The sequence below is a fragment of the Callorhinchus milii genome, unplaced genomic scaffold (assembly GCF_018977255.1).
Source record: "Callorhinchus milii isolate IMCB2004 unplaced genomic scaffold, IMCB_Cmil_1.0 Scaffold2, whole genome shotgun sequence".
In the NCBI taxonomy this organism is placed as follows: Eukaryota; Metazoa; Chordata; class Chondrichthyes; order Chimaeriformes; family Callorhinchidae; genus Callorhinchus; species Callorhinchus milii.
This window is the reverse complement of record NW_024704743.1, coordinates 106,892,130-106,912,606: the sequence shown is the minus strand read 5'-3', so window position 1 is coordinate 106,912,606 and position 20,477 is coordinate 106,892,130. Positions and strand designations below refer to the sequence as shown.

General features: G+C 44.6%; 1 protein-coding gene across 4 annotated transcripts in view; it reads right to left on the bottom strand.

Moving 5' to 3' along the window:
• The window catches only part of fam110b (family with sequence similarity 110 member B), an 88,792-nt gene extending 69,334 nt beyond the window's left edge, over positions 1-19,458 (bottom strand). The window contains exon 1 of one of the 4 annotated variants that reach the window (XM_007896697.2): positions 19,337-19,458. The gene's annotated coding sequence lies outside the window, so the exon portion shown is untranslated. Of the gene's footprint in view, positions 1-13,705; positions 13,847-17,618; positions 17,798-18,344; positions 18,465-19,336 lie in introns of those variants that run through there. The other 3 variants (XM_007896698.2, XM_042332353.1, XM_007896695.2) reach the window with 3 other exon arrangements.
• Between the last annotated feature and the right edge of the window lie 1,019 nt (positions 19,459-20,477).

Below are 20,477 nucleotides of genomic sequence, written 5' to 3'. Positions count from 1 at the left end.
AGCTTGTGAGCAGTGCCAGCAACGTGCTTTGATACTTGCATTGGCTGCTGAGAATTGTCCTATCACCTCCTTTTGCTCTTGTTTTTTTGGCTAAACATTAAAATCTACACGTATTTAATGCACAGAAATAAAAAAAACTTCCACAGTAAACAGCATATAATATTGCACTTCAATCCCTTCAATAGTCTGAATATAAAGGACTTAAACATAATCACATAGGATTCACAATTCCCTTCAGGATTGAATGGTTATCTTATCTTTGCAGTCTGAATACTTTGAACAAGATGCCAACACAACTAGTTTACAGTGTAATAACAACAAACTTACAGATTCTTATTGCTCTTCCCTTCAGAGGTATATGACCCACAGAGAAAATCCCTTTTTCCAACTTTAACCCATTCACTAATCCACTGAGAACCTCAAACCACAAAACTCTTGTTCCAAAGTTGTTCTTGCAATCCTTCTTGAATTGTTTTTGTAAATTGGTGGACTGAAGTCAAGAATATTTTCATCTCGACCACAGGTGGAATGTTTATGCTAGGTAAGCAAGGTTTTCCTGGATTCCATGATCACCTGGGCAAACAGAACTCCTCATTTAATGCGTACTATCAATTTTATTTCACAGCTGTTTCACAACAGTTAAATAGTCAGCTGGCAATAATGTAATTGACAATTTCTCATATGATTGACTTTAAATAGCAATATAAAAATATACAGGACCAGTGCAGTGCTGGCCATCTGGCTGATCCTAACGTAAAATAAATCCTGCACTACTCTCTCATATTCATTTATTCTTTAATTATCCGACCTGCAATCAATCTACAGTTCTATGATTAGGCACGCCTCTTTACCTAGCAGTGAGTAGGAATCGTTGTTAGTCGATTGGCGGATCACTTTCTGGGAGTAATAATCCTTTTTAAAAAAAGTAAATAAAATAATAATTTGTCAACAACAACAACTTGCATTTATATAGCGCCCCTCACACGGGGTAGTGTCCCAGAGCGCTTAACTTTGGGACTCAGTCCACAAATGTTTGCGGGACAATGCCTTGTACAAATGGCTGCTGCAAAAGCTCAACGGTGTCCTACCCCAGCAATCTCTGGAAATGCTGACGAGAGCGATCATCACTGACAGCTCGCTTCCTGCGACATCAGGGACAATGTCAACATAGGAAGCACTAACCAGTGACCACACTCTACAACACTATAACATGAAGACTCATTTTAAAAATCCAAACCATTATGTTATCATAATAAAGGGTGTGACTATATTCACCTCTATGTGTGGAAGAATGAACCTTCCCTCTTCTGATGTTGGGTCCGTGTCCCGTTGTAAGGTTTTTTTCATATCATTAGGGTTCAGTTTATCTATAACCCTTTAGGATCTTGAATACTTCAGTAAGATCTGCCCTGTGTATTTTTTGACTCATGGGTGAATATTCACAGCTTCTGTAGCTTGTCCTTGTAGTTCAGGTGCCTATTTCTTCAACTCTGCTTTGATTTTCTTGCAGAGGCACATAATTAAGAAAGTGAATGTAAAGGAATCTCCGTAACATCGCCCGACTCTGCCACTACCTCACCCCTTAAGTCTCTGAAACTCTTGTTCATGCCTTCATCACCTCTAGGTTCGACTATGCAAACGCCCTGCTTGTCAGCCTTCCCAATTCCTCCCTCCACAGGCTGCAAATAATCCAGAACTCTGCAGCCCGTGTCCTCTTCCACACCAAACTCCGTGACCCCATCTCTCCCACTCTCGCCCGACTCCATTGGCTCCCTATCCTTCAGAGGATCCAGTTTAAGATCCTGGTCCTCACCTACAAAGCCCTCCATGGCCTCGCCCCACCCTACCTCTGCGACCTCCTAGTCCCCTACCAACCCGCCTGTTCCCTCCACTCAGCCGGCTCTGGCCTGCTCCCGCCCCACCATTGGCCGGAGAGCCTTCAGCCACTCTGCCCCTAACCTATGGAATTCCATCCCCCAGTCACTCCGCCTCGCCCCCTCCTTCGCCTCCTTCAAGTCCTGCCTCAAGACCTTCCTCTTCGACCATGTCATCGGCCAGCCACCTTTCCGCTCCCCTCCTTACCCCCCCCAACCCCAGCTCGGGTCTGAAATGCTGTACTCTGTCCAGGCCTTGGGACATCCTCCCGACATGAAAGGCGCTATAGAAACACAATCTTGTTGTGGTTGTTGCTCGCAGTGGTGCTATTTAGACATGAAGATAGACTTTCAATTCTCCATCATAACAGATTGGACATCATGGCAAATAGCTGTCAAGAACTAAGAACGTTTTACACCAAGAGGGAAGGGGGGGAGGGGCGGAAATGGAGAAAACACATCCCAGTACAAGACAATATCATTATGTGCTGCCCTGGTATATCTCTAGTAGCAGCTGGCTAGGAAAGTGCTGACACTTGATTTCACACATACTTTCATTAGTTGTGGCATGGTGTGTGGTTAACCTTCTCTACCGCTAAAAGAAACCTGTTTTCAGATACTGCACACATTGCTTTACTATTTCCAAAAAATTTCACCAATTGCATACGTTTGCAATATCACTGCAATATCACTGCCAGCTCAAAATAACTTGCATATGAACAACATTTCACATTGATTCGGCTCCTTTCACCATGGAAGGATGTCTCAAAGCACTTCAGAGGAACTGCTGGGAGCCCAAGCTGCGAGTAAAGGGAGCAGGGGGAGGAGGGTGGGGTGGGACAGAGTTGACCAAAAGCACAGTTGAAAAGAAAGGCTTTAAGACAGGATTTAAAGGCCATGATGAGTGAGGAGGAGGGACTCTGAGATGGAGTTTCAGAAGACAAACTAGCAGAGCCCACTTTTTCAGCATTATGGGCATTATGATATTTTTAGGATTTCGGATGTTTTGTTGAATATCTGTATATCATTCCTTCCTCATCTCAAATGAATTGTTGAGATCTTACAGCAGCAGGAGATTGTTCAACTGAGAAACTGTTGCCTGGGGAAATAGTCTGCATATGAAAGGGTTGATGCCATGGAGATCATATCATTAATGATGTTTCAGCAAACCTAGGTGTCTGGCTGATAACTCAGGATAGCAACATCACTTTTCTTTACAAAACAGAAAGGTTTTGAACGTACAATTAATATTCAGAAGTAAATATTTTCTACACATCAACAACTTACAGTTACAAAGTGCCCCTCACGCAGGATAGAGTCCCAGAGTGCGTTTACATGCAGTAGTCCAGCCCTGACACTGTGAAGCGCTCCAAGGTTATCCACTGTGAAAGCCATTATTTAAATGTAAATGGTTGTTGTAGTCCATCACTGTCAGAGTTCTTTTTTTATAAAAAGCTTCATGTAACTTGACTATGTTCAGTTTTAACACTGACAGAAGAGAACCCCCATTACGGTTCACTTGACGAAAGCACTGCTTAATGTTAAACTTAACTGTACAGACCGGGAAGGCCTCTAGCTCCACTTTGGTCTGTGCTGAGTTAGCTGATCTCAGCCAGGGCATCAGTAGTGACCTGGGTTTGGGTAGAGTAAAAATCAATTAGGTTTCCCCACTATTTATTGTTGTCAACTCTGCTAGAAACTAAACATATGAGAGTATAATAATAATCCTTACATTTGGATTAATAATAATGATCCATGCATTTGATAAAGCACCTTATCATGCCGTTGAGACATCTGAAAACACTTCACCGAATATATTGTATAGCGCCTTCTACGTTAGGACATCTAAAAGCACTTCACAGAATATTACTGTAAAGTGGAATGACTGCGTGCTTTGTGGGTGAACACTGGGTTAGGACATGATCAGGATCAGCTGCAATATGTCCCCATTGTCAAAAGCCTAGCAGCACCTCATTGTCAGCTCCCACACTTGTCCACACTAACAGAACGTTGCCAAAGACCATGGAACTGCAACTGGCCACAAATCAGCGGCTTGAAGCAAGGATTACTGACAACAGAATAAGACAAGTGGTTGAGCAGTTGTTTCTCAACCAGATGCTACTTCCAGAACTGTTTGCTGGCCCAATGCACATGCTGGTGCAGTGACTCCAGAATGAGGGGCAGCTGTGGTTACTGTAAAATATAGACACTTTCAAACACACACATGGAGCGCTCTTGTCAGCCTCCAAATGCACTCAGCTTTCAATCAATTAAGGACAAATGGACAGTAAAGATCGTTATAATTAACATGAATTAAATAAATCACATTAAAAACAGGGCTTGTACCAATGGCCGGTTCAAAGCACAGAAGACGTAAGGTCGCATTTCCCTTATGTTCATACTTGGCAGCATTATTTCTTACTTGGCACCAGCAACCTCAGAATATCTGTGCAGCACCAGCATTGAAGGCGCAATATATCAGGCACATTAGACTCAAATACCTCAGCATTGTTATGACAGGTCCTGGGCAGAACAGATGGAGTCATGCTGCAATAAGCCTTCTGCTGGCCAGTATCATGGAATGTTAGTAGTCATTGAGGAGTCTGCAGTCCAGCCTGTGTCACCAACTCATGGCGGCAAGCAGGATACAAGGGGGAAAGGGACCTGGGCAAAATGGTCAAAATAATAAGGATGTTTTAAGTTTCTATGAGTCACTCATCTATTAACAAATTTATTGCTAACTAGAGACAATGGGGTCTATTATGCACCAAATGCTAAAAATAACCACCTTTACAATACTTGTTTATAACCAATGGTTTGTTATTTTAAACAATTAGCATACTAGAGATCCCCATTGTCTTACCATTCCCGAGAAAAGCACAGAGACATTTAACTTGAAACCTGCAGCCATTCATATTGCTGTGAGATGCAAGAGAACTATTAACCCAAAACATGATGGCATGTGGGAAACCTAGGTTTTTAGGAATATAAATACGTATTCTATGAAGAATACTATTCCAGCTAATTATAATAATCCTTGTATTTGATATAGGGCCTTATCACGTTGTCAAAATGTCGCGAACCACTTCACAGGATTTAATGTAGAGTGTAATGTAGTGATTCAGTATTTGTGGGTGAATGCAGTAGCACATTTGCAGACAAGCAATGTCCCAGAAACAACTATGAAATTTTATCTAGAAGATTGTTGGCGAAGACACCGGGGAAACAAATCCTTTTCTTTTTGAATGGCATCATGGATTTTAATGACCACCTGAACATGAATTTAGATTAGCGCCTCATCTGAAAGATGGCGCCTCTAATAATGCAGTACTTCCCCAACATGGAAGGTCAGCTTTGACTATCAGCTCAAAGTCTTATTATAGGAGGTTCAACCCACAATTTATGACTCAGAGGCAAGAGGTGAACCAGGCTGACACGGATAAGACAGCCTCACATAAAAGGTTATGTTGCCAGTTTATTAATCGCTTAGTTTCACAAAAGTAGGTGGTAAAAATAATTACTCCTAATAAACCAAGCTGCGCACGAATCTCAGACTTTACGATATTGTGAGTCTCAATGAATTGTTTTCAGAACCAAAATTGTACTTAACAAAAAAAAGTTGTACTGAATGAACAGCTGGTTTAGATTTTGATATTGTTCATTCTGTGAAGTAACATTTTCCTGTTATATACTATACACAACACACATAGCGGAATCGCAAAATCCACTGGGGAGTAAAGATCCTATCAAATGAGGAAACAGTTACAACATCAAATAATATTCATATGAATTGTATCTGATCAGTTTTATCTTCAGCCCTCATACTCTACACAGTATATACACTTAAACACTCTTACAAGTTAAAGGTTGTGCCTCATCAAAATCTTTTTAAAAAAAAATCAAATAAAAGAACTGGGTGAAAAATCTTTGATGGGAGTTTTTGAAGTGGCTTTGATAATCTCCACTAACGTGGCTGAAATCTCCCTGTTAGCGAACAACAGCAAAATCACCACAATTTGCAGGAATGTGAGGAATTTCTCACCCATTGCGAACAATTCAGGCCAATCAATTATTTTTCCTTTAGAGTCCAATAAATCTAAGCAAATTCTTCATATGAACACTTTGATAAAAATCCAACAGGTTATCATGCACCTGCAGATGTAAAAAAGTGAAAAGGACCCTTGTGACAATAGATTTGCTATTGCAGCAACCTGAAAGTAAATCTCCAGATACAAATCAGTCAACTTCAAAATATGTATTCACAACATGATTTGTAAATATTGAATCCTGCAGATAACTAAACATGTGTTACACTGACCCGCAGAAACTTTACCCAGTTAACATGCTTGAAAGGAGATCTTGTTAAGAATGGAGTTCTCACAGGTCAGGTGATGCATATCTAGATACCTGCAAGATTTAACACAGTATTTGTCAATGGTTTCTTGCATTTTGGAACTATCCTACATAAATCAGGAGCACTGCCTATCCAACATAAACCTCGAACAAGAGGTTTCACCAGATCATTGATTAAGACCGCTGCAGGACAAAATACAGGTAGAGCAAATCAATCCAATCTCTGCTCAAAAACAGACCTTTAAAAGCTTTTTGCTGATCAAAAAATCTTTAAGGGACAGATCTGTTGCTGTGCTTTGGTGATCAGCTATTCACAAACATTAACAATTCCCACATAGGTCTGCACACATCATTCAAAACACTCTGGCCAAACAAACAACAATTGGATTTTCCTCAGATAATTCCAGTTATATCACTAAACACGCATTAGCCATTATCTCGGTGTGTGTTTAGTTGTCGAGATTCTGTAATCAGTAATACGCCACTCCATGATCAGCATAGCAGTGCTACGGTGACTAACTCAGCCACTTCTGGGATGGGGTAACTTTCACATTGAACTGAAGTGTAGAGTAAGCAGTTCAGATTGAACAGCATTTACTAGATTGATTTTCTTGAATGAAAACCATGTTTATCATAATTGTCAGGCTGGCTGAGTTGTTAGTACTCTCACCTCTGAGTCAGAAGGTTGCGGGTTCAAACTCCACATCAGGATTTTGAGCTCAAGGTCCTGGCTGACATTCAAATGCAATTGAAGAGGGATGTCTGCTGCATTGTCAGAGGTGCAGTCATTTGGATGAGAAGTTAAACCGAGGTGTTTGGATTTGTTTTGTACATGTTAACTTAAGAAAATGAATCTAAAGGCATAAAGTACATCTCTTGCTGGGAGCCCACTCTATATCACTCTGACACATGAAACCTCAGCTCCTGTCCGAGATCTCATGAAATTGAGCTCTCTTGGAGCAGCATACGTATAGATTGCCTGGAGGAGTTGTACTTTGTATCCTGAGGGGGTTTTTCCAGCAAGAGATGGTAAGAGATAATCTCAGTTTATTTTTTGACAAGTGTTATTTTAACTCCATTAGTGGTACCAGTTGCAAAAGTAAAACAAGTGTAAAAGATAAACGTCATGTCAAATTCAAAACGGTTTGCAAGAATAAAATTCTGTAGTAGGTAGATTTATCTCAACCATGTAGAGGTTCTGTACCAGACTGGGGCTCCAACATGTTGTGCCATGAGTGCTGTTGTAGAAGACGGGTTCTATCTAATCTAAGCCATTGGCAGAAGCATTGAGCAGACGCCAGCTGCTTCCCTCCAGGATGGGAGGGAGAAAGAAAAATAATCTTAAGGCAAGTCACCCTCAAGTTGCTGAAGGCTGAGCAAATGTTTGTAGACATGGCAAAAGCAAAGAACATAAAACCTTTCCAACTCTAAACCAACTCACATGCCACACCGTCTCACAGAGGGTTAAGTTGCATTCTGACCTAACAGTTTCCACAAATGACTAAGTTTCTAACTTTGGCAATCGTTTCTGAGGGAGATGCCAAGCAGAGGCCAGGAACTCCCAAGTGATGTATTGCATTAGAAGACAGGGTGTCGAGGCATTTGCCTAATAAATGGAGTACAATGCAGCATTAGGTATAAAATGCAACTCTTGCATTAAAATATCCTCACGCAGGGTAGTGTCCCAGAATGCTTGATAGTGGCGGAGCATGACGCCGAGCCTGGGGGAGGTGAGCGTAGGCATGGTCGAATAGGAAGGTCTTCAGGCACGACCTGAAGATGGGGAAGGAAGGGTTGAGGCGGAGGGATAGAGGAAGAGTATTCCAGAGTTTTGGGACGAAAGGGCTGAAAGTGTGGCAATCAATGGTGGAACCAAGGTAGCAAGGTGCCAGGGCATGAAGGGATTTGAAAACAAATGTAAGTATCTTGAAATCGATCCATTCAGTGATGGGGAGCCAGTGGAGTGTGGCTAGAACTGGTGTGATGGGGGTACGGAGTTTAGGTCGGGATAGTATGCAGGCAGTGTTGGTTTGGGTTGGCTGGTTCCTGTGCATGATGGAGCTGGGGAAACTGGCAAAGAGGGCATTTGAAAAGTTGAATCAGGAGGTGACAAACGCATGGATCCAACTAAACCTAATTAACCTATTGGTTCGAGCAAGAATTCTGCTAAAAATATCAGCAAGCAAGCTGCAGCCTATTCCTCTCATTCAACAAACGTCCTTTGGTCAAGTACGCTTTATTTTTACATCCTTCTGATTTGCACGTCTTTGAGCATGTAAACAATAGGAGCACCAAACTTCACAATCTATTTCACTTTCTTAACGATAAAGAATAAGAGCTACCAACTGTTAAAACGCTTGAATTACTTTGCTGTATCTAAATGTGGCAATACACACACACTCAACTCTAACTGGGGGGTGGGGTGACATAATTGGGGCTTCCTTGGAATTAAACTGACTCCAAGGTGAAATGCTTGGCAACAAAATGTTAGAATCGAGTCAACTCTCTGTGGCGGACTTGGTAGTCTGGCTATTGAGCTAGAAGGATCCTCAGTACACCAAAGTACTGTTGATGACAGCCTTGTCAGCCTGTCTCATTGTTGGGAAAAGGCAGTTAAACAAATTTATTTTTCAACGAGCCAGCAGAAATCGGTGCTGTAAAGTTATAATAATCCTTGCATTTGTTTTGGCGGCTTTCAGCTCAGGAGTCTATCTCAAACTGGATTTATAGTAGGATATAAATATAAGTAGAATATAACTCTAGTGGTGCATTTACTCAATGAAGTGATTGTATAGGCAAAATATCATCTTCTACACTGTACAAAGGTAATTGGAGATGAGGACAGGATTGGTCATTCTCAAATAGCCTGCCATCTGCCAATACTCGTTCTCCAGGTTCACAAATGTTGAACAGTCATCAGAGTGAGGTCCTCGAGGGCACTTATCCAGGGTCATGGAGCACACATTAACATGAGTTGTACCTTCAGCAAGACTAGTAAACCCCACAATATATGAGAAATTTCCATTTTGAGTGATAATTAGAATAGTTACAAATGCTCTCCTCCCCCTCCACACCCCATACCTTGCAGGTAGGTAGAAAATGGTCAAGTACTTGCCACTGGTTTGATTTTCTTGACCCGGTTTGTGTGATTGTTGGAGTGTAAATACAGAATGTAGATTGATTTCTTGTCTGCGTGAAAATAATAATTCTCACATTTGATATAGTGCATTACCTATCACATCTTCGAGACGTCTCAAATTGCTTTATAGGATATACTGCAAAGTAGATTGCCTGTATATTTTGTGGGCAAAACACAACAGCCAATTGTGCACAGCAGTGTCCCAAATAGTCGTGGAGTGAGAACACAAATGGTCAGAAAGGAAGATACAAAAATTTCTTTGCTAGGTAGGTTTTGTAGAAACAGTTCATGTTATATTGAAGCATAAATGCTGCGTTCGTCTACAAAATACATACTCAGATGGCAGGCTATTTGAGAATGACCAATCCTGTCCTCATCTCCAATTACCGTTGTACAGTGTAGAAGCTGATATTTTGCCCATACAAACAATTCATTGAGTAGATGCACCACTAGAAATTATTTTGCTCAGCTGAGCTTCTAACACATGCAGAAACCCATCACCATGCTTGAAGAGTATCGAAACCAAGACAATGTTCCTTATATTTATGCCATTTACACATGAAAATCTCCCTTGTTGCTGGATGGAATGGACATTCTCTCCCTGGAGGGTGCACCCTGCTTAACTCATTCTGGAGAGTATTAAGCACAAGTTGGCAAGAGCCAAGTCTTGGGGAACCAAGAGTGTGCAGTGAGTCCTGCTGGAGTTTAACCAGATAGAACCGCATAGCTTGCCATTGAGAGCAATGTTTGACAAGCTCTCTTTGTGGAGTCCTGTAGTTCAGTGGTTAGAGCACTCGCTTTGCAAGCGAGAGACCCGAGTTCAATTCCAGGCACAGGGCGAAACCTTGGGCAAGTTTCCTTACTCCACACGCCTAATAATAATCCCTCCAAAACCAAAAACAATAATAAATTGGTCATTTTCAATCTACAACTGTTTGTGGGACATTGCTGTGCGCAATTGGCTGCCGCGTTCGCCCACAAATATACAGTCAATTCACTTTACAGTGTGTTCTGTGAAGCGCTTTGGGACGTCCTCCCGATGTGAAAAGCGCTATATCAAATGCAAGGATTATTATTATTATTAAGCTTCCTGCTTCTTCTCCAGTTAGTACCACTCTACCAGTTAGGGTTTAATCTTGCAGGGTTAACAGGAGTCAAGTGGGATGAATCCCTTCTCACAGGCTGGCTGGTCTGTCATCAGCAGTGCCCTGGAGTACTGCAGACCTGCTTGGCACATCAACTATACTACCGAAACCACCACAGAGTTGACTCGATTCTGACATTCTGTTGCCAAACATGACGCTCTGAAACTAATTCTCCTCTAAGGAAAGCCTAACTTATCTCACTAGGAGAATACATCTGGAACTGGGAGATATAATTGTTACTTTCTTTACAATAGGAATTCTCCAAACTACAACTTTTGGAAACTATCAGCTGAAATCACAAAGATCTCAACAGAGTCCAGGAACTTGCTTCACCGAGTGCATTTTAAGATTCCTGTTTTCTTATAAATGCAAGGAGTCTTACTGTTATACCTGAGTAACTAAAACTCTAGACAATCAGGAGTGCCACGAAAATTTCTGTGTCTGCAGTGGTTTAGTAAACGGAACCATTACATCGAGAAGGAACAAATTCCGGCTGAAGAAATGATTATTCCTTTGATTAAGGAATAGCCTGTTTCTCTATGTTATATAAGATGGAGACATTTCCTAACTAGTTTGAAGATTTTTGATGTTTCGACTGTTTCTCAAAAATCTCTTTTCTGATGTACTCTAGATGGAGTGTGGGGGGTGGGGGGGAAACAATGTGCTTTCTGTTATGAAAGCTTGATGTGTGAAGAGTGTTTGTAATATGCAAATATTGCTCTTTCTAAACATAGAAATTGAAGGAATAATAACCCTAAAAACTATAGGGTTATTAAAAATTTTACAATGCAAATGTTCAAGAATAAAAAAATCATTCTTTGCCATGTTTGTAAACAAAGCCAATAACTGTGTCCTTGTATTGTCTTGTAAAACTAGCATTCAGTAATATTGGGGGTCACTGTAGTTCAGAATGCCTTTCGCCTCTGGTGTCTTGTCTAAGTAACAATTACAAAAAAAATTGGGTCATTCACTCCATGGCTGTTTGTGGGGCATTGATGTGGGCAAATTGACTGCCACGTTTACCCACAAATACATGCAGTCACACCACTTTACAGCTTATTCTGTGATGCTCTTTGAGACATCTCGACGACGTGATAAGGCGCTATATCAAATGCAAGGATCATTTTATGACATATTACTCTTGGGTGGGGCTCGACAGGGGGAGATAGTGGGTCAACTAAGCACAAGGGAGTGAGTGGGGGTATTGTTATATCGTTGAGCCTAATCCTGTCCTCCCCAGCCATCCACACATGCACGTTCCAGCTGGTTGACAGTAACAGGGAAGCAATGTGTAATAGGATGCCCGACTGGTTTCCCCCTCCCCAATCCAATTGCACTGAAGCCAATTGTTGGAGCTAAGATTAGCTCACAGATCAGAATTTGAAGCTGTAATCTGCAGGTCCATATGATCTAACCCTTTAACTGGGTGGTGCCAATACTAGGTTGGGGGAAGAGCACAAGTTAAAACATGTTTTAATCTTTTCTNAAAAAAACTAATTAGTACAAAATACTACAATAAATGGCACTGGTGTCTGGAATTTCTAATTGTTGTTTATAAGAAAGGCAACTTCTTTTTTCAAGGGAACCGTAAAGGCCAATGAGGATGTATGAAAACATCCACAACAAATTTACATTTATATAGCATCTTTCACTTCGGGAGGATGGTCCAAGGGGTTAGACAGTCGAGAGTTTGCAGCCGAACTGGGGATTGAGGGGAAACGATGATCGAGGATATAGTCAAGCACCTCAATGGTTCATGCTTATAAAGCATTTATCAAGCTAATTAAGTGAAATATGATTTGAAATATCCATCCATTCTGTGGAGCACGGAATTGAAAAGAAAAAAGGCTCATGGCTAAATTCATAAAAACTGAATTATTTTTTGTGACGAACCATACCCAAAGTGTTAACCTAGCTTTCTCTTGTAGACACCCTTTGACATTTTTTTCTAGCACTTTCTATTTTAGTTCAAACATTTCCAGTGATCAGCAATAATCTTTTCCAGCTTCTGTTCCAAGCGCCCTGCACATTGGACTCCCCATCCCCTGCTGACACAAGTTCAACATCTTTACACCGCACCCTTCAGGTAGGACAACATCGACCTGCATGGAGCTAAATAAATGTAAATCGCATTGTATGTTATTGCAAGTAAACTGAATATAGTTTTGTCATCTTAGGCAAGAGTGCTACCAACTCAGCCAGGTTGACACCTAAGGCTTGTCACAACATAACAATCCTCTGTGTAAAATCAAATCTTCCAACTTCCCCCTTTATCCTCCAGCATTAATCTTCAATTCATATCCTCTGTTATACGCATGCCAATCAGGCATCAATGTATGTTTAACAAGCAAACAGTACACTATGTGGTTTATAGCTGCATTGAATGAACTGAAACAAATTAATCATTATTGTTTATTTGTATTCTCACTGGAGCTAACTGCAGGATAACGAAAATGTCAAGAGATACATGTGTCAAAACATTACTCTATGTTTTGTAATTGAAAATCCTGTGAAAACACAAAACCATAATAACAATAAGAAAGAACTTGTGTTTCACAGTGCCTTATCACACTAAAATGTCTCAAACAGTCTTACAGCAATTACTATCTAAGTGTAGTGCTTGTTATTGTAAGCAAATGTTATTTTGCACACAACAAACAGTTCTAAGATTAAACCTGGAGGATTGATAGCCAATAAACAAGGAAAAACTCCCTTCTCTTTTAGAATAATGTCATGGGATCTTAAATATTTACCTGAAGAGCATGCAGACAGCATCTCTGTTTAATATCCCATTCAAAGGACAGCACCCCTAACAACACAGCACCTCCCACAGTACAGTAGTGGAAGGTCAGTCTATGTTATGCCTCAAATTCTTATGTAGGGCAATTTTCAAAGCCAGAGACGAGATTGCCACTGTTCGAATCAAACTGACACATGGTATTCATACACGTGTCTTAGTGAATGGCATATTGATATCTCTAAGTGCTAATGTGGTACTTCCACATAATAAAAAAAACAAAGGTGACTGTTCAGATTCATAAGTTATGACAGTGTACTTATTTATATTTATTTGCTGCAATAAAACTGTAACTGAAAAATGCTTCAGTAATAAATCAGGGGAGCAAAGTACAGGTTTAACTCTTAGCATCGGACAGCAGCCAAAGCACACAAGCAAAATGAAAACCCCAACTTACAGCTTTTGCTGAGCTCCTTTTGTTTCAGCTGCTAGATCAGATTTTAGATTCCTCACTGGATTAGGAAATCTAAGTCATGAAATACAGTATCTGATCATTCTATGTGCTGCTGACGTCCAGACACATCTGTGGCAACACAACCTAAAAATGAGATTGGATCATTTATTGGATGGACTATTAAAAGACAACAAATGATTTCCCATCTTATGTTCCTGAAACCAATCCTTCCTCCAGAAACACTTCCGTAGGTACGCAAGCAGCTAGTAGTTTTGCAAATTTAATTAAGCTGAGCTGACTGGAGTAACCAGAAGACTGGAAATTTAGACTGGGATAATGACACTCAGCTTACAGGTTGGCGTGTATAATACAATACAGGCCTAGTTTGCCTGTTAACGTTCAGCACCCATAACCATGCTCAGTCTCCCACACTGCCAGCTGAGACTTGCACAATGCAGGTAAGCACACATTTCACCATTAATCACATCCTAAACCACAATGTGGCGAAAACATCTTTCCATTGAACAATACTGAATTGGGAGAGGGAGGAGACACAATGAGAAAACTACAATATTTCAGGGGGAAAATTAATGGAAGATTAAGGAAACATTTTCACAATAATCTTAATGAGAATTCATACCAAACAATTCTCCAAAGTGGAATTTGGATATCTACTGATTCTGATACTTAACTATGATTATATAAATCATGAGTGGCATAAAACCTAAATGATAAAAAATAGGTTTCTCTACATTGTAGGAATGTGTAAATTATGAATTTCAGTGAAATACATGCCCTGACAATGGCTATGCCAACAGTACACTATTCTGTCAGTTAGCCTAAGATTGGAACAATTGTATCTTCTCAAGGTATCCACAGAAAGAAAAAGGTTTCCCCATCCCTAGTTGAAAAGCATTTAGAAGTACATATTTTTTTAACCAATATTGGCTACTTTGGATTTAAGACAGCAACAATGACCTACAGTTAATCTCCACACTCTATTCACTGCAGCTTGATCGTGGTGAAAGAGTCAGAAGCTTCACCAATGCCTGCAATATCTCATTCTGAACATCAAGTGATGCAATTCACAAGGCACATGATAGAAATGTTTAAATCAATGGTATAATGCAGCCAGGTTAACCTGGACACCCGTCTTATCACTGACAGTCAAACATTGCAAACTACAGCTTCTTGCAGTTGGATTTGAGCAGTTTCCATCAAAGTCCCAGTTTCCATTATAATTTACCACTACATACTTTCTTAATGAATTCGAATAGAACAAAGCAAAAGTAAAAACACAAACTCTAATGAAACAACAACAGACTAAATTATCCTTTTAGTGCACCTTTTAGTGCACCTGCTCAGTCACTGTCAAGCGCTCTGTGTGAGGGGCGCTATATAAATGCAAATTGTTGTTGTTTAGAGGCCTGCCACAGACTGTAGATTCACCTTTCACCTTGGATTCTTTGAATCATTACTGCAAACTTCCTAATAAAATAATCTCGGGTCTACCTCGTCTTATAATAAAAATAATCCTTGCTTTGATACAGCGCCTTATGTTATTGAAACATCTCAAAATGTTTCACAGAATATACTGTAAAGTCAATTGACTTTATATTTTGTGGGTGAAACGCCGCAGCCGATTGCTCACAGCAGTGTCCCACAACCAGTCGTGGATTAAGTGATAAAATATCTTGCAGTTTAACTGGATGGTTGGTGAAAGGTGCCTTGGGTTAAGATCTCCCAAACTGCATGTTCCCTGGACCCTGAAGGTTCAAGGATCCTGGATGTCAGTTTCAATGCGACCTTTGTAAGTTTCATGCTCCGATGAAAAGGAAATTAGACCATATTACCCCTCAGCTCCTGCCAAGATTGCAATTGCTGCAGACTTCTCTAACTCCAGAAAGAGGGCCATGTGATGATACCCATATCCTCATCACGGTTGATGTTTTGTTAGAACAATATTTCTACAAAACTGCAACATTTAAATTTGAACTAGAGAAATCGGAGCAAACCAGATAGAGGTCATTCCATCTCCGAGTCAGCCCCAGGGTCAGTGTAGCCTAAGGCGAGTTATGATTTTTAACAATTGCAAATGTCATCATTGATTTGAGTTTGAATCGATGGGTGGGGGGATATATATAAGACTTGATAGTTGCAATGTTTGATTAAGACTATCCTTTATGGAAGATCTCACTTTAGAACAGATCCAAGTATTAGTAGTAAGTGTGAGAGTGGCAGCCTAGTGCCCCCCCCCCCACTTAACTTGCTGTCAACCAGAAGCAGCCCCTGCCCCCAGCCCAGCCCTGGCAACGGCATCTCCACTGTAACACTGGTTTACTGTCAAATACAAAATACACAACCAAAGACAGCCAGACAGCCAGACAGCCAGCCCAGACGTGATTCAGAACTTCCTCTTCTCCTTCCTCCATTCCTGTGACTTTTCTACTTCATTCAAAAACATGCACATAGAGACACAACACCCCCACCACCCACACACACCCACCCCACCACCCAACACACACACACATACCACCAGCCCCCACCACACCAACCCCGCACACACCACATCAACACCCCACCACCAACACACACCACCACCACCAACACACACACCCATACCACCAGCCCCCACCACACAACACCCGCCACACACCACATCAACACCCCCACCACCCACACACACCCACCCCACCACCCAACACACACACCCATACCACCAGCCCCCCACCCACACCAACCCCGCCACACACCACATCAACACCCCCACCACACACACACACACACCACATAACCCCCACATCAACTCTCTCCAACACACACACCACCCCCATCATCCCCCCCAACACACACACACCCACACCCCCATCACACCCCCAACACAACACACCACCCCCATCATCCCCCCCAACACACACACCCCACCACCCCATCACCCCCCCAACACACACACCACCCCATCACCCCCAACACAACACACACCCCAACCCCATCATCCCCCCAACACACACACCCCACCACCCCCTTCATCCCCCCAACACACACCCCCACACCCCCATCATCCCCCCCACAACACACACCCACCACCCCATCATCCCCCCCACACACACACACCCCACCACCCCCATCATCCCCCCCCAACACACACACCCCACCACCCCATCATCCCCTCCCACACACACACCCACCACCCCCATCACCCCCCCCAACACACACACCAGCCCCATCATCCCCCCCCAACACAACACACACCCCCACCCCCATCATCCCCCCCAACACACACACCCACCACCCCCATCATCCCCCCCCACCACACACCCCACCACCCCATCACCCCCCCAACACACACACCTCCCCATCATCCCCCCCAACACACACACCTCCCATCACCCCCCCAACACACACACCTCCCCCATCACCCCCCCCAACACACACAGTATAGCCCACCCCCACCCCAACACACACGCACACCACCTCCCAACACGCACCCCCCCCCCACACACGCACGCCCCCCCCCCACACACGCACCGCCCCCCACACACGCACCGCCCCCCCCCCCACACACGCACCGGCCCCCAACACACACACACACTACCCCAACACACACACCGCCCCCCGAACACACACACACCGCCCCCAACACACACACACCGCTCCCCAACACACACACCGCCCCCAACACACACACTACCCCCCCAACACACACACACACACACCACCCCCCCACCCTACGTACAAGCAGTCAGCATCCACCCCCCATCCCCTCTCTCCCCAACATCCCCACAAAACAGGACCTCACTCTTTCCTTCCAGAGGCTCTCCCCCCCCCCCCCCCCAACAACACACACACACACACACACAAATGCGCCCCCACCCCACAAATCCACAACTGCCTCCAAAAGAAGGGGAAAAAAAACCTTTCTGCTTTGCAAACACCGGGAAAGTCCGACCGACAGCACAGCGACAGCAACACACACAGCAGCTCAGCCCAGAGCTCAGGACAGGAGGCACAGCACAGCACAGTCTCCGTGTGTGTGGTACAAGGAAGTTTGGGCACAGCTGAGCTCCCAGCACAGCTATCACACATATATACACACTAGTGAGTGTGTGTGAGTGTGTGAGTGAGTGTGAGCGGGTGAGTGAGTGTGAGAGGGGGAGTGAGTGTGAGAGAGGGGGGAGTGAGTGTGAGAGGGGGAGTGAGTGTGAGAGGGTGAGTGTGTGTGAGAGGGGGAGTGTGTGTGAGAGGGGGAGTGTGTGTGAGAGGGTGAGTGAGTGTGAGAGGGGGAGTGAGTGTGAGGGGAGTGAGTGTGAGGGGGAGTGAGTGTGAGGGGAGTGAGTGTGAGAGGGAGTGAGTGTGAGGGTGAGTGTGTGAGAGGGTGAGTGTGTGAGAGAGGGTGAGTGTGTGAGAGAGGGAGTGTGTGAGAGAGGGAGTGTGAGTGTGAGAGGGAGTGTGAGAGGGAGTGTGTGTGAGAGAGGGAGTGTGTGAGAGAGGGAGTGTGTGAGAGAGGGGAGTGAGTGTGAGAGGGGGAGTGTGTGAGAGAGGGGGAGTGTGTGAGAGAGGGGGAGTGAGTGTGTGAGAGAGGGGGAGTGTGTGTGAGAGGGTGTTACTTAGGGAAAATACAACAGAAGAAATGTCACCTTACCTGTGACACAAAAACACATCAACAGCGCTCTCTCTGTCTGTCTATCTGTGGCTTTGTCTCTCTGGTGTGAAGTGAACAGCAGGAAACTGGGAGCCGACTCAGCCCACACTCCCCCCCCCACCACATAACCCCCCCCACACAACCCCCCCCCCCCCCACACCAACCCCCCACCCCCCCACACACACAGAGGAGCAGCCAGACTGAGCCTGAGAGCCTGAGCCAGACACACACCAGCCTCTGCTCACACACACACAGTGACTCCAACACAGCTCAAACACCCTCAACAGGGGACCCCACACACACAACCCCCCACACCCCCCCCACAACCCCCCCCCCACACCCCACCACCCCCCCCCCCCCACCCCCCACACCCCCCCCCCCACACACAACCCCCCCCCACACACACAACCCCCCCCACCACACAACCCCCCCCCACACACACAACCCCCCCCCACACACACAACCCCCCCCACACAACCCCCCCCCACACACAACCCCCCCCCCACAACCCCCCCCACCACACAACCCCCCCCCACACAACCCCCCCCACACACACAACCCCCCCACACACAACCCCCCCCACACACAACCCCCCCCCCACACACAACCCCCCCCCACACACAACCCCCCCCCACACACAACCCCCCCACACACAACCCCCCCCACACACAACCCCCCCCCACACACAACCCCCCCCCACACACAACCCCCCCCACACACAACCCCCACACCAACCCCACACACAACCCCCCCCCCACACACAACCCCCCCCACACACAACCCCCCCCCACACACAACCCCCCCACACACAACCCCACAAACCCCCCCCACAACCCCCCCACACAACCCCCCCCCACACACACCCACCCCCACACACACAACCCCCACACACACAACCCCCCACACACACAACCCCCCCCCCCACACACAACCCCCACACCCCCCCCCCTGTAACCCCGATACGTTCCGCTCAGACCGCAGCGCGCCCTTACCCCGCAGCCCTCGCCTCGCCGCCCGGGGTGTGCAGCCTCCGCGCGGGCGCTGCCACTCGGGGAGAGGCCGCGGGAGTGGAGCAGAGCCCCGACACCGGCACCGACACCGGCACCGCCTCCCGCACCCTCGGCTCCTGCAGCGGTGCGGTCCCACGGAAGCCAACCGAGGTGGGCGATCATGTCCCGGGAATTGCTTCGCTGAGAGCAGACGGGGCTGCGGGGTATCCGCGGGGTATCTGCGGGGTATCCGCGGGGCGGTGGGGGCGGCGATGTGGCGCGGACTCTGTGTGCGGTGTGTGGCTGAGCCGCAGCTTCTCGGTTTGCCTGAGCTCCGGCTCACACCCTCCCGACAGGTTATTTAAATTACTGAACGCACGGAGTGTTTGCGGCCGCTCTGCATCGTTGGGTTTGCTCAGCTTTCATACAACTGTCCTTGTAGAGATCATGCATGTGTGTGTCATATGTGTGTGTGTGTGTGTCATATGTGTGTGTCATGTGTGTATGTGTGGAACTGGGCTTCCTGTTTTACTATTTGTGTCACTTATTTTATTGGCCCGAGGAGCAGGACCTCATTTGAATTTAATACTTGTTTTAAGTTTGTCATATTAATGCCAAATGCATTACTCCACATCATCCTATCACTCCCCCCCCAGTCGTCAATCCCTGGGCTTTGCCAACAAAAAGACCACCGTCACTCACACTTCACAGTCAAGTCATGCGAAACGCTTTTGAGAGCCCCTTAAGTGAAAAAACGCCAACTGCAAGGATTATTATTCATTATTTATTATTTTGTTACTCATTAAACCTATAATGGGAATTATGATGATTGTTATCCTTGCTTTGTAGCCTTCATAGTACACATCATATCCAGATCACAGTGAACGTTGATGTCTCTGTGTCATCTGTTGGCAACAAAAGCACAAATCCCATCATAACAACAATAATCATAATAAAGATACTCCCATGAACACCAGAGTGCACATACGGCAGTTACCGAAATGCTTCAATTGTATCTCAAAACATCTTATCTCAGATAAGCTTAGCCCTTCCAGTTTTTAACAACATGTGAATTACTCTCTCTAATAATACACAACTACCGCTATCAGTAGCCGAGCTTTCAGAATCTACACCCCTAACTTCT